We start from the raw sequence: 14,775 nt of genomic DNA on the forward strand, positions 1-14,775 counted from the left end.
GCGGCGCGGGAGGGCCGGCCTCGGGCCTCTGCGGGCTCCGGCGGCGGGGATGTGGGGCGGCGGCGCGAGCCAATGGTGGAGCGCCACGTGGCGGCGGCGGGGAGCAGCGGATGTGTCCGGCGGCGGCGGATCTGGGATTTTAGGGTTAGGGACGAGGGGGATCCGGAATTTGGAATGGGGGGTATTTATATAGGCATAGAGGGAGCTAGGAGAGTCCAAATGAGGTGCGGTTTTCGGCCACGCGATCGTGATCGAACGCTCTAGGACATGAAGCAGAGTTTGGCGGGTTTTGGGCCAAAATGGAGGGGTGTTGGGCTGCAACACACACGAGGCCTTTTTGGTCCCTCGGTTAACCGTTGGAGTATCAAACGAAGTCCAAATGGTACGAAACTTGACAGGCGGTCTACCGGTAGTAAACCAAGGCCGCTTGGCAAGTCTCGGTCCAATTCGGAAATGTTTAATCCCCACACACGAAAGAAAGTTAGAAATGACCACCGGAGAAGAACGAAGCGCCGGAATGCAAAACGGACAACGGGGAAAATGCTCGAATGCATGAGATGAACACGTATGCAAATGCAATGCACATGATGACATGATACGAGATGCATGACAATGACAACAACACACGGAGACAAAGACCCGAACCCGAGAGAATAAAATAACTTAACGCCAGAAACGGCAAGAGTTGGAGTACAAATTGGGAAAGTTACATCTGGGGTGTTACAGCTGGTCTCTCCAGGTGCCATGGCCCTGTCAGCGGTCCTCACGAGGCTGGTTGCGTCACTCCTGGCGGGGATCGCGGTCGTCCCAGCGTCCTCCACTTCTGCCTCCTCCGCGGTCATGGACTCGATCGTTGCGCTTGGGGCGTCGACCGAGGCGTCCATCGCGTATGGCCCTGAGCTCCTAACAGTCATTGGTGTTGGGACTATGTACGTTGTGGAAGACACAGGATGGACGGCTACCCTTGGATGATTATAGGTGGTCGCAGGCACGCTTCATCTCTGGTTCCGCCGCGAGCATGGCAACCCCCTTGCACTTCACGTCCTTAGCCTTGGCCGAGTTAATTGCAAGGCACTATCACACTTCGGCACGTCGTAACGAATCAGTACCAATAGTCTTTTTTTTGTCATGCAGTGCTAACTCTAAACCTAAGTGTTGCAAAACGGTCTGACAGCCGTATAATAACGTATTGACGGTGTATCTGACACTCGGACCCACCTGCCAGGTGCTGACGTGGCATGTTTTTTTGCAGAAAACCCCCTTGCTTTACAAGTAATCACGTAAAGGCACCTTACTTTGAGAGGAAACCAGATGATTTTTTTCGTTCGCAAGTTTTCAACACCCAGCCGGACTTATTTGAAAGTTTCCGTCGAGTCGGACAAACAAATAAAACGATCTGACATGCAGTGCTAACTCTAAACCTAAGTGTTGCAAAACGGTCTGACAGCCGTATAATAACGTATTGACGGTGTATCTGACACTCGGACCCACCTGCCAGGTGCTAACGTGGCATTTTTTTTGCAGAAACCCCCCTTGCTTTACAAGTAATCACGTAAAGGCACCTTACTTTGAGAGGAAACCAGATGATTTTTTTTCGTTCGCAAGTTTTCAACACCCAGCCAGACTTATTTGAAAGTTTCCGTCGAGTCGGACAAACAAATAAAACGAAGAAAAATTTACGCACAAGCAGGAATCGAACCTGCGACCTCTTGTTCAGAGGCTGGTCGCGCAAGCCACCACGCCATGCGACGATCCGGTGATGTTTGAGGTGTCTTTCTTTTATACTAGACGACGAGCGGTGGGCCGGCTGTTGGGCCCAACGAGGCCAGGACACTGAGTTACTTTTTTTTATCAGGGTGTAAATACATTTTTTTACATAAACTTATTAGTATTCGTATAAGTGTCAAGCACCCAAATTTTATGTGTATTCACTCAGGACGACATGCATGCACACTTATTATTTATTCTCATTATATTTTTCAAATGCGCAACTATTAAAAAAATTATATGCCCAACACACAGTTTTTTTTAGTTACTTGTATATTGATTGTATTATTTTAAACGCACAGTTACTTAAAAAACTAACAACATGTCTGAAAAATTATTTTGAGAAATGTTGAACATTTTTTGCAATGCAAGAGTTTTTTTACACAATAATTTTCATACATGCTGAACATCTTTTTGAAATACACATTGTCAAAACAATTCATCATAGATAAATGTTCACCATATAAATTAGAAAAATTTCGCAATGCATTATTTAAAATGTTCATCATATCTTAAGAAAATTGTTCAACATATATTACAAAAATGTTCAATTTGTATTCAAAATATGTTCAACATACATTACCAAAAGTTCATTATATTTAAAAAATACCGTTTGTAAAGAAAAGTTCATCATGCATTACAAAGTGTTGACTATGCGCAGAAAATGTCTTCAGCATACACTAAAAAAAGGTTCATACGTATTTGAAAATATATTCATCATATACTTAAGCCTACCTTAAAAAAATGTTCAGTAAGTGTGTTAAAAATCGAGTAGAAAAACCAACCCAGTGAAAGAAAACAAAAGAAAAGAAGAAAAAACTAAAAATAAGCCAAAAACAGAAAAGAAAAAAAAGCGTAAGCAAGAAATCTGGGCAACGAACGAGCCGGGCATGCGGGCTAGTAAAACGCGAAACAAAAAAAATAAAGTGCTGGCCTCGCTGGGCCTAACCAGACGGCCCAGCGTTGCTGTGCTGTATAAATAAAGTGGCGCCTAACTTCTATCACCAGCGTCGCTCGACTGTAGTGGCTAGCGCGCTAAGGCGGGGTGCATTAGGTCGCAGGTTCGAATCCTGCAGTCGCCTGAATTTTCGTTTGTTTTAATTATTGGCGAACTTCAACAGAAACTTTCAAACAAGTCCAGCTCGGTGCAAACTGGGGAAGGAAAAATGTTCACCTTTTCCCTGGCAAAAAGAGCATTTATATTATTAAGTGTAGAATAAGGGTATTTTCTGCAAAAAACATGCCACGTCAGCACCTGGCAGGTGGGTTCGAGTGTCAGATACACGGTCAATACGTTATTATACGGCTGTTAGACCGTTTTGCAACACTTAAGCTTAGAGTTGGCACTGCATGGCAAAAAAATGACTATTGGTACTGATTCGTTACGACGTGCCGAAGTGTGGTAGTGCCTTGCAATTAACTCGCCTTGGCCTTCTGGTCTTCTGGGTATGCCGTTGGGGGCTCGAGGAGGGAGAGGCGCCCTTCCTCAGCTCTTGCGCACTTGGTTGCCATGTTGAACATCTCCAAAACCGTGCATAGGTCCTCATGCATGGCGAGCTCCTCCTTCATCTTGACGTCGCGGACGCCATCGGAGAACGCCGAGATGATGGCCTCGCCCAAAACCTTGGGGATCTTGAGGCGGACTTCAACGGAAACTTTCAAACGAGTCCAGCTCGGTGCAAACTGGGGAAGGAAAAAATGTTCACCTTTTCCCCGGCAAAAAAGGGCATTTATATTATTAAGTATAGAATAAGGGTCTTTTCTGCAAAAAAACATGCCACGTCAGCACCTGGCAGGTGGGTTCGAGTGTCAGATACACGGTCAATACGTTATTATACGGCTGTCAGACCATTTTGCAACACTTAAGCTTAGAGTTGGCACTGCATGGCAAAAAAATGACTATTGGTACTGATTCGTTACGACGTGCCGAAGTATGGTAGTGCCTTGCAATTAACTCGCCTTGGCCTTCTGGTCTTCTGGGTATGCCGTTGGGAGATCGAGGAGGGAGAGGCGCCCTTCCTCAGCTCTTGCGCACTTGGTTGCCATGTTGAACATCTCCAAAACCGTGCATAGGTCCTCATGGATGGAGAGCTCCTCCTTCATCTTGACGTCGCGGACGCCATTAGAGAACGCCGAGATGATGGCCTCGTCCGAAACCTTGGGGATCTTGAGGCGGACGCAATTGAAGCGCTGGATATACTTCTACAGGGTCTCCCCTGGCTGCTGCTTGATGCATCCATCCGCGGCAGGCGGGCAGTCTCGAGTGCCGTGGAAGTTGGCGACGAAACGCTCACGCATCTCGCCCAGGAGGAGATCGATCCCACCGGCAGATTCAGGAGCCTTGAGCGCGCGCCATCCTTGAGAGCCATGGGAAACCAGTTCGCCATGACCTTCTCGTCGCCGTTGGCCGCCTCGATGCTCCGCTCATAGAGCTGCAGGAACTCCGCAGGGTCAGGGGTGTCGTCATAGCACGGAGGTAGGTCGGGTTTGAATTTGCCCGGCCAGACGACGCTGCCTAGTTCGGGAGTGAAGGCTCGGCAGCCCGCGGTGGTCATCGGGGCCGGTCGTGGAGGTGGAGCCTGATCTTGGCGCTCACGCACCACCACCTCAGGCGGCGCGCGGTCTTGACATGGCTGTCTAGAAGCGCACGCGCCTCTGCTTGCGGCCGATGGACCACCTGGCAGCTTTCTTCTTCACGTGTGGGCAACTTGTGTGGCGGATCGCGCCTTGGGGCCTCGTGTCTTGGACCGAGGGCGACGTCCTGACGGGGAGGTGGCGGAGGCGCTCCATGGGCCACACCGCCCGTACCAAGCGGCGGGCGAGGCAGCAAGAGGGATGGTGCAGGAGAGCCCCCGGCGGCGCTGACAAGCTTGGCGATGCAGTCCAGCTAGTCTTCGTAGAGGTCGTTGATGGGGCGGTAGCGCAATAAGCTCACGCGCCATGAGCAACGCGGCCTGTGCATTGGCTGGGCTGTGACGAGTGTGGTACAACGAACCAGCCGGAGTTAGTGACGGGGTGGCAGTGCGTCCATCCCGCCGCACGGAGGGGTGCAACGACGAAGCTTGCTGCTCGTGCCCCGACAGGCCGGTGGCGGCATTGGCGGCAGGTGATGGAGAACGACGGGGAGGCCCGCCAATGGGCGCTGTCTGGGCTACGCGAGCGGCGAGGGCGGCCCGATGCTCAGCATGGGCTCGACGGGCATCAGCCATGGAGGCGGTGGAGTGGCGGCGGGTCAGCCGGCGGAAGAGAGGCTTCGACACACCCCTACTTGGCACGCCAAATGTCTGATTCGCGTTTCCGTGGACCCTTGAGAGGTTCGAACTCTATGGTGTGTGCGAAGAACTCCCTCTTTCCAGTCTGCCTGCTCACTGATTCCACGGCCAAGGTCGACGAACCCAAGGGACAAGAGACACAACAGTTTATCCTGGTTCGCGCCACCTTGCGGTGTAATACCCTACTCCAGCTTTGTGGTGGATTGCCTTGAGGGGCTGAGGATGAACTAGTACAGTGGATGAACAGCCTCAGGAGGTGAGGTGTTCTTGAGCTCGATGAGCTGGTGGGTGTGTGGATGATCTGAAGGATATGTCCCCCTCTATGGTGGTGGCTAAGTCCTATTTATAGTGGCCTTGGTCCTCTTCCCAAATGTAGGCGGGAAGGGATCCCACAATGGCCAAATTTGAAGGGGGACAACTAGTACAAGCTATCCTGACAAAAGTAGTCTTCGCCTGCAAAAGGTTCTGGTGGTGATGCTGCAGTGGGCTCCGTGATGACCTCCGTCCTATCATCCTGGCGGTCTTGGTCTTGTTGCACCGATATGGAAACCTTTAGTTGATTCCTCGGGACCCTGCGCATGCGCTTGCCTCCTTAGCACCAAAGAGGAAACTGGTATGTTGGACCCGCTGGTGCCCGCCTGGCCTTGGCCGTCATGGCTCACGTCATGTGAACCTCGCGAGGTGCACCTTGCATTGATATATCCGCTCCTCGGGAGCTAGCCTAGTGAGGTCGCCCCCAGGGAGGTCTCGGTGTCGTCCGCCTCGCGAGGGTCTTGGGTTGTTGTTGCTGAGGCTGGGCCATACCGGGCCGTCGACGGAGCCACACCGTGGGTCACAGGTAGGCAAAATTGGGTACCCCCATTCCTAGGACGCCGAGAAATACCTTAAGACAATGTTTGTTGCTCAACAAGAGAAGTATGACCCCAGTTCTTTCAAAGGAACACAAGATCGAGATGCTCTTCCACCATGAGAACGCAAGCTAAAAGGCAAGGACAAGCTTCCAGAAGAGATTGACTCATTTGAAGAAGCTCCTAAGGCCATGGTCAAGTGGGTTCCCAAGACTACGTCAAGGTCTACATCATCAGTTTCAACTAAAACTCCAAGGATTCCCATCAAGTTGATGTGGATCCCAAAGAAGAAGAACTAGAGTGTTCTTGAGGGTGACTCTGCCAACATACTTCACTCATGTTCATTTTGGCAAGGACTTGTGGAATCAACTTTCATATCTTGCACTAGTTCATGGAGTCACAAACCCTCTTGTTTGTAAGACAAGGGACAAGGTAACCTAATGCTTTCATGGGCATCATCACATGCGAAATTCACTCTATGTCTATGGATATCCTTGTATGTTCCTTGTGGGACTAACCCGTGCAGGTATTGAAAGTGCAACACTCCAATGGATTGCTCCAAATGATCTACATCAACATAGAGCATCCCACTACAAAAAAATAAACTTCCGTGATGATACGTGTTTGTCACGGTAGGTCATGTTTTCTGTCATGCATGTACATCCATGACGATTTATGACAGAATCAAGATAGTCATAATTGTGCTTTCTAGAAGTATTCCATGACATTACCAAAATTATCATCACGGAAGTGTCCACTTCCATGACGATAAATCGAGCATCATAGAAGTGCTTTCGTCAAGGGTAACTAACACATGGCATCCACCGTAACGGGTCGCCGTTAAGTTATCAGGTTCTGGTTTGGATCTGATAACCCATTAACAGCCCGGACCAATGGGGATTTTCCATGTCTAAAATTCTGAATGGCTAGAGGAACCACGTGTCAGCTCATCGTTGGCACAGATGTCATCCACTCATTGGACCAAAGGCGGCTATGATACGTCGACACGTGGCACGGCCCAATAGATGCCCATTTCGGTGAAAAGGTCGGCCCATTTGACTTGGTCAAAAGTTAGCAGGCCGGCCCACAGAAAGCCTATTATCGGCATGTTCGCATATGTCCCATTTACAACCCGCTATGTCACGACCCGTTACAGCTTATCCAAATTAGGCCCAGTAGCGTCATCTGAGCCGTCCAATATGATTCCAGCCCGTTGTAACTTCCGACCCATGATGTCTTTCGCCCATATGAGGCCCTTTGTAACTCTTGGCCCATTAACGGCTCGTGGTGAAACAGGCCCGTAATGAGCAGTGTATCGCTTTATACCCATTAACGATCCATTAGTTCGTCGGCCATTTCCAGCTCGTGTTAACTTTTAGCCTTCTAAGGGCCCATTTATTCTTGGGCTCATTTCCAGAATTCGATTACTTACGGTCCGTTACTGGCATGTTCCGCTTGTGGGCCAAATTTAGCCCATGGTTATAGTCGGCCTGTCTGTGGCCTGTTAACCCGTTGGGCTGTTTTCATAGCATCATCAAATATGTCCTATTAACGCCCCGTTATGGTTAGACCATAAACAGACGATTTCCACTCTAGCCTGTTTACGGCCCATTTTGCGGTCCGTTATTGGTCCACGAATAGTATGACCCATGTTTGGCGAAACGGTTATACGGCCCATAGAATGCCCATAGATGAGACGTCCCGTAGAAGGCCCATAGATGAGACGGCCCGTAAAAGGCCCATGGATCCTACGACCCGTAGAAGGGCCATGGATCCTACAGCCCGTAGAAGGCCCATGGATCGTACAGCCCGTGGAGGGTCGTGGTCACTATAGCAGGTAGTAGGACCATGGTCGCAACAGTCCGTGTGTTGCCATGGTTATTGTGTCCTAGTTATAAAAATAGGTTATTGTGGCCACTAGAAAAACGCGGAAAAAGAACTAAAGTGACTACAAGCAAACAACTAAACAAGAAAATAAGGAAATAAATAAGCAAGCAACTAACATAGGCTATTATGGCTATTACACATATTACATCCACTAGGCATCAAAGTTTGCCACCAGTGCAAATATAGGGAACAAAGCAGCATATTACATACACTAGCCGTCTAAATTGGCCACCAGTGCAAATAAACGTGGCAGCAAAACAAGTCCATAACTGAAACAACTTCAGAAGAGCTCAAGACACGTTATCCTGGGTATCCACCATGCTAGCAATAAGCTTAGCAATCTTATTAGCTTTGTCATGTTTGGAGCTAAAATCCTCCAATGCTTGTTGTTGCACCAGAAAGTATGCATCTGAACGCTCTAGAGACTTCCGCAGTCCGTCTGCTCCTTGTCGCAGCATAGTTGATCGATGTCTTTCAGCTTGTAGTTGAGACTCAAGAAACCGAACTGATTCGGACAGTGAGTTTGAATAGCTTGTGCAAGTGGTAGTGGCCAGTAACTCAAACACTAAACCAAGAAAGGACTTTGGGGTTGTCTCACTATCTTCAAGATAGTTTTCCTTAGATGTTTTATCAGCTTCGTTGAAGACCAACAAGGATGTCTCACTATCCTGAACCTTATCTGCATTACTTCCTTTACCATTGCTTAATAAGGCAGTCTTCCCCAATATTCTGTGAGCATTCTAAAAGAAGAAACAAGCAAACACATAACAGGTTTAGCATGTACTAGTATATGAAACTCATTTCAGTGAACCAGATCATTAGTAAGGTGGATAGGACTAAACTACGAAGTCTTCTATTGCCAAGTAGTACATAAGAAAAGCATCAAACAAACTTATATCTATGTCCTATGGTCACTGCAATGTCTTGCCAAATCAAAATAGAGACACGGTTCAAATCATATTAGTTCAAGACAAAGCAGCACTAAAAGAATACAAAGCGTGGGAAACTACACGGCACAACAAGATTTCAGATGGGTACCACGGGTCTTCATGTAAAACAACACCATTGGCTCTGTTGTGATGCTAGTAATCACTACTACAGGATGCTGCTAATGCGATACTACGATCAGAGACCCTTTGACGAAACTGAGTGCGATGCAATAATCGCAAACGGTGGTGTAAAAGAACCGTCAAAAAGGTGCAAAATGTTTGCGATGACGGAGCCATCAAACACGGTTCATACTTTAGTTGCATGTGCGATGCAGGGCATACGGATCAGTCCAATGAACTGTTTGCGATGAGGCAGAACAAAAGAAATGGGTAGCCTGATGAAGGCATGTGCGATATACAGCATACGGTTCACTCAGATGAACTATTGTGATTAGGAAACACAAAAGAAACGGTCAGCCAGATCAAGGTGTGTGTGATTGAGGGCATACGCTTCAGAAGGATTAACTGTTTGCGATTAGGCAATAGAACAGAAACGGGTCAGCTAGATCAAAGTGTCTGCGATTGATGGCATACACTTTACATGGATGAACTGTTTGCGATTAGCCACAACAAACTGAAGCAGTTAGATAGATCAACGTGTGTGCACTAGATGGGCACACACATTCTAATTAAAAGAAGCATGCGCGATGGCAATAACAAGTGCGCACGGTGGTTGGAATAAGACATGTGCTCACATTGCCTATTACGGTGCACCCTATGGTGCACACGCCACGTATGCGACCAAGAAGGCATACGTGCCGACGTTACGCCTTCCGGGAATAGTGTCGTAGTTACAACCGTCAGTAAATTTTGAGCATGTGTCCCATCACATTCCAAATTGCAAACCTGTTCACACCGATCAAAACCTAAACGGTTTCCCACTTAGGAGCGTATTTCTACTCGGTTATAAATACTACTACTCCAAGATAACAGCACATTCCTCCTCAACTCCTCATCCACAAAAACAAACGAGTCATTCATCATCGTTCCCTTTGCATCTGCCATGGCCAGCGTGAGTTCTGGGTCGAGAGATTGCCACTAGGGAGATGTGAGCATGGAAGCGGAAGCACAAGAGATGTCCCACCTCGCCGCGAACTCAGCCGGCATGTCCTGCCGCGTGGCCGTAGCAGCACAGAGGTCCCGCTGCACCGCCGAAGCAGCACGCAGGTCCCGCCACATCGTCGATGCGGCAGACTAGTCCGGCCGCGCCGCGGAAGCAGAAGAGATGTCCCACCATGCCATGAATGCTGCAGAGATGTCCTCCCGCTCCGTGGCAACCTGGGAAAATGTCTCGTGGGAAGGCAAGGACTCTTACAGGCGCATGCATGCGATCGTCCACAGCCAGATGGATCAGATCTCCGGTTGGGCGAGGTTACAAGACGACATGAAAGCCTCTTTTGCCGGCGTCATCCGGCAACTAAATGAGAGCAATGTGAAGCTCCGGGCCGAGCGCGACCTACTGAGGGCGAAGATTGTCGGAAGTGCGAAGCAGGAGGAGGAGACCACTGCCTTGTTGAAGAGGACCGGCGTCATCGTCGAGGAACTTATGGACGAGAATGCCATGCTGCGCCTCGAGCGCAGAAGGATGGTGGAGGAATCCATGGATACTCTCAAGCAGCATCTTGAGGACAAGAAAGAGCTCATCGTCGCTCGCCGCAGAGACTAGTTCCCGCGGCCTGCAGCAACGTAGAGATCAGCGAGCCAGATCATTGTCTTCCTTCTTCTTTTGCCCTTGTGTATTTCTGGCGTTGCCGCATGTGGCTTTTTTCTAATTATGTTCCTAAATATGTAAGACAATTATTATCCACTGTCATCGTCCTTATATTCATCATGCTTGCTATAAGTCCCAGTCGATGCTATATAGGTCCGTCAGCTCTTACATCAAGATCCATGCAAAACTTTCTTTTCAGATTTTCATTTTTCTCTCTTATATCTCATTCCAGTGAGACATATAGCCATGCCGTAGAACAGGGGCTCGGGCGCCATTAATGGAGAGGTTGGGAGGGAGGTGCGCGACGGGTTGCAGTCAAAGGGCTCTCCTACCGATGAGCACACGCAGGGGTCTGATCGGTGCCTCCCGTACTCAAATAGCTACCCCGCAAGGCACCTCCTAGCTAATAAAAAAGGGGACGCGTGGCGACACATAATTGGTAATTAGAACGCCCACGGTTTCAATAATACTTGTGTTTCCGATTTGTAATGTGACAGCACTTGTTCCAAAATGACTCTTTAGATTGTTGATGTGTGCGCCTTCACAAAACGGACAGAAAAATTACCACAGCATGTTGGTGCCATGTCATGAAACCATGCCATCAGGCGTGTTTTGGATATACAGGAATTTAAAAACCAAGTTTCTCAGTCTTTCTGGCCGAGCCACGACGCCCAGATGCTTGAATTCCATTTCCATTTCTTGCATGGGACCTAGAAATTCACCCAAGGACACACATGTGATTTTTAAAACAACTTTGGTGCAATGGAGCATGTGCTTGTAGTTCAAATTTGAATTATGCACATTAAATGCGTAGAAACTCAATTAATGCATAAAAAAGGCCAAACGAACCCAGAATAATTCCAAAATTTAGCATGATACTTCTATTTGGTCTAATCTGCCTATGTAAAAAAATTAAGGCGGGAGAAACCAGTGTACGTCTCGTTTCACACACGGAGGTGACACGTTCCCTCTCAGAACAATGAGCCTTCTTGAGGGAAGCTCCGCTTTGCAAGAAGCTTACACCAAAGCTTGTCCCAATTCGGCCAAAAAATTTACCATAGCACGTTGGTGCCATGTCATGACACCATGCCAAGTTTCATGATTTTCAGGTGTGTTTTGGATTTACAGGAACTAAAGAACCAAGTTTCTCAATCTTTCCGGCCGAGCCACGACGCCCAGATGTTTGAATTTCATTCCCATTTCTTGCATGGGACCTAGAAATTCACCCAAGGACACACATGTGATTTTTGAAACAACTTTGATGCAATGCAGCCTATGCTTGTAGTTCAAATTTGAATTATGCACATTAAAGGCGTAGAAACTCAATTAATGCATAAAAAGGCCAAACGAACCCGGAATAATTCCAAAATTTAGCATGATACTTCTATTTGGTCTAATCTGCCTGTGTAAAAAAATTAAGGCGGGACAAGGCAGTGTGCGTATGTCATTTCGCACACGGAGGTGACATGTTCCCTCTCGGAACCACGAGCCTTCTTGAGGAAGCTCCGCTTTCCAAGAAGCTTACACCAAAGCTTGTCCCAATTCGACCAAAAAAATTACTGCGGCATGTTGGTGCCATGTCATGACACCATGCCACGTTTCATGATTTTCAGGCGTGTTTTTGATTTATAGGAATTAAAAAGCCAAGTTTCTCAATCTTTCCGGCCGAGCCATGACGCCCAGATGTTTGAATTTCATTCTAATTTTTTGCATGGGACCTAGAAACTCACCCAAGGACACACATGTGATTTTTCAACCAACTCTGGTGCACTGGAGCATGTGCTTGTAGTTCAAATTTGAATTATGCATATTAAATGCGCAGAAACTCAATTATTGTATAAAAAGGCCAAACAAACCCGGAATAATTCCAAAATTTAGCACGATACTTTTATTTGCTCTAATATGCCTGTGTAAAAAAATTAAGGCGGGAGAAGGCAGTGTATGTATCTCATTTCGCACACGGAGGTGACACGTTTCCTCTCGGAACCACTAGCCTTCTTGAGGGAAGCTCTGGTTTGCAAGAAGCTTACACCAAAGCTTGTCCCAATTCGGCCAAAAAAATTACCGTAGCATGTTGGCGCCATGTCATGACACCATGCCAAGTTTCATGATTTTCAGGTGTGTTTTGGATTTACAGGAATTAAAAAACCAAGTTTCTCAATCTTTCCAGCCGAGCCACGACGCCTAGATGTTTGAATTTCATTCCCATTTCTTGCATGGGACCTAGAAATTCACCCAAGGACACACATGTGATTTTTCAACCAGCTTTGGTGCACTAGAGCATGTGCTTGTAGTTAAAATTTGAATTACGCACATTAAATGCGCAGAAACTCAATTAATGTATAAAAAGGCCAAACGAACCCGGAATAATTCTAAAATTTAGCAAAATACTTCTATTTGGTATAATCTTCCTGTGTAAAAAAATTAAGGCGGGAGGAGGCTGTGTACGTATCTCATTTCGCACACGGAAGTGACACGTTCCCTCTCGAAACCACGAGCCTTCTTGAGGGAAGCTCCGGTTTCCAAGAAGCTTACACCAAAGCTTGTCCCAATTCTGCCAAAAAAACTACCGCAGCATGTTGGTGCCATGTCATGACACCATGCCAAGTTTCATGATTTTTAGGCGTGTTTTGGATTTACAGGAATTAAAAAACCAAGTTTCTCAATCTTTCCGGCCAAGCCACGACGCCCAGATGTTTGAATTTCATTCCCATTTCTTGCATGGGACCTATAAATTCACCCAAAGACACACATGTGATTTTTCAACAAACATTGGTGCATTGGAGCATGTGCTTGTAGTTCAAATTTGAATTATGCACATTAAATGCCCTGAAACTCAATTAATGCATAAAAATTCCTAACAAACCCGGAATAATTCTAAATTTAAACACGACACTCATGTACTAGTTGCATGTTCACTATACGTAAATGTTCTAGCAATTCAAACACCATCCTTTCCCTCTGTAACACCATTTTGTCTTCAAAACATAATGAAAAAATCAGGTATACGACAAATAGTTTACTAGAAAGAATCGTGTGGGATGCGATATAAAATATCTTGGCGCACTGTCTTGTCTGGCTTACGCAGGAAGCTTCATTGTCTACAGTCCACTGCCCCCGCTTGAACCACACTTGCGCGCCAGTTTCTGGCGGCACCGAGCGAAATTTTTTTGCCACCACGGAAATATCTATCTCCCCGCCCCCTCCCTCCTACCAAAAGCCACATTTCCATTGTTCCTCCTTGCTTTCCAAGTTCAAACTTTCACTGGTGCTTACTGGCAGCTCAGCCTCCACATGGTGACCCTTCTTATTGCAGCGCCGCCTCCTCACTGACTACCCTTCTTTTTGTAGCGCCGCCTGTCGTGGTTCTAAGACTGACAGTAGAATAGGGGGGTAGGAATGTAGAGGCAAGATCCTAGCTATGGAGGAGTTGTACACACGAGTTTACGAGTTCAGGCCCTTCTCAGAGGAAGTAATAGCCCTACGTCTCGGAGCCCAGAGGCGGTCGACTGGATATATGTGTGTGAATTACAGAAAGTGTGAACCCTTGTCCCAAAGGAGGGGGTGGCTTATATAGAGTGCGCCAGGACCCAGCTCCCCTCTGTTACACAGGGTTCAATGCTCATAAAGGAAAGGCGTTACTGGTAACATCTACAGTAAAGTGTTATAAATGCCCATAAAGCTATGGTTTAAGTCCTGACCGTTGCAGAGTGGAGAGTTTCTCATCTTCTGGTGGTCGAGTGTCTTCAAGGTGGTCGAGTGAGCACATCTTCACGGTCGAGTGGATGATGGTTTCTCTCCGACTGCTTCTGGATCTTTGTAGAGATGTCCTTGGGGAGGGTATATTGGACAGATCCATGACCCTACCCTAGGTACATAGCTTCATCATTAGCCCCCGAATGGATCAGGGTTTGAGTGAGGAAGGAGTTGGGAACACTTCCGACCCACTCTTTGTGCTATGAGTATATCTTGTTCTAGAACAGTGAGTTGAGGTGACGATGTCGACTCCTTTCTCAGTCGCCTTGGTCCATTCTTGGTTTTTGTCGAGTGAATTTTCACGATAGAATTCCGAATGATGATGTTGAGGATGTTTGTCTTCAGTATGACAGGTTGCTCTGCTCTCCGCGGATCTCACGGGATTCGAATTTTGGGAAGTGCGCCAGACGGGCGGAACCGAGGTTATCGGGACGGATTAGGCAAGTCTCCTCGATCCCCGTGCCACCTTTTTCGCCACGTACTGCGCGCGTGACTGTTGCGGGATTTGTTTAGATCGCCTGGGTCCACCAGTCAACCACTCAGTG

Source organism: Triticum dicoccoides, chromosome 3A, assembly GCF_002162155.2.
Source record: "Triticum dicoccoides isolate Atlit2015 ecotype Zavitan chromosome 3A, WEW_v2.0, whole genome shotgun sequence".
Taxonomy (NCBI): Eukaryota; Viridiplantae; Streptophyta; class Magnoliopsida; order Poales; family Poaceae; genus Triticum; species Triticum dicoccoides.